The sequence below is a fragment of the Bacillus rossius genome, chromosome 1 (genome assembly GCF_032445375.1).
Source record: "Bacillus rossius redtenbacheri isolate Brsri chromosome 1, Brsri_v3, whole genome shotgun sequence".
In the NCBI taxonomy this organism is placed as follows: Eukaryota; Metazoa; Arthropoda; class Insecta; order Phasmatodea; family Bacillidae; genus Bacillus; species Bacillus rossius.
In genome coordinates this window covers 117,662,123-117,662,991 of record NC_086330.1, presented here as the reverse complement: position 1 = coordinate 117,662,991, position 869 = coordinate 117,662,123, and positions in this window count along the sequence as shown.

Here is an 869-nt window from a genome sequence, read left to right as displayed (position 1 = left end):
TAACAGCATTTTGCCTAGCTGTTATTTGGCCAACGGCGTTATGCTAAACGGCATTTAGGCAAAACGACACATGCCCGAAATTTCATTTAAAATTTTGGAATTAATATACTTATTAATTCGATTGATTCCGGTCCTATTTTCGATACGTGATCAATGCAATAATATTTAATTTTTATGTAAAAAAGAACCATTTGGATACATATGGTGGAAAGTCCTAAAAGAAGCTTAAATTCCTCTACTACCATCCTCTAGACAGCTGATGATGTCATATTGACCGCCAACTTGAAAATTCGTAATTATTTTGCAAGAAATTCGGGAAAAATTCCAAAAACCCATCAAAAAATCATTCATTAATTTATTGAATGAATCGATGGTTTCCTGTCCTTGGTTAGATCTTTGGTCAATGCACCAAAGATAATTTAATTATAAATACCACAAAAGTGACAGGTTCGAGAAATAAAACACCCCAAGATCTTTTTACAAAATAAATTTTATTACATAAATTCTACACACTACAAATTAAAAAAAAACAAGCAAATTACTTAAGTCTGTAGCATTTCTCGATTTCTGCATCTGCTACCCACGAATAAAGGGAGTCATTTAGATATCTTTAGATGTATTTCAGTTAAACAGGTCGACTCATTGGTCCCCCACAATTTTCACACAGAGAATAATTATCGATTTCATTAAAAGGACAGTGATATACTTTATGACGTTTTTCACTTGGAATATTTGCTAATGTTTTGCCACAGAATATAAGGTTTGATTCTGATGAATTTTTAACCAGTCCTTTGCAAAACCACAAGTGTCTTTAAATTTTACATATTATATAAACTGGCTACAACACAGGTTGCACTGATATTTAATGT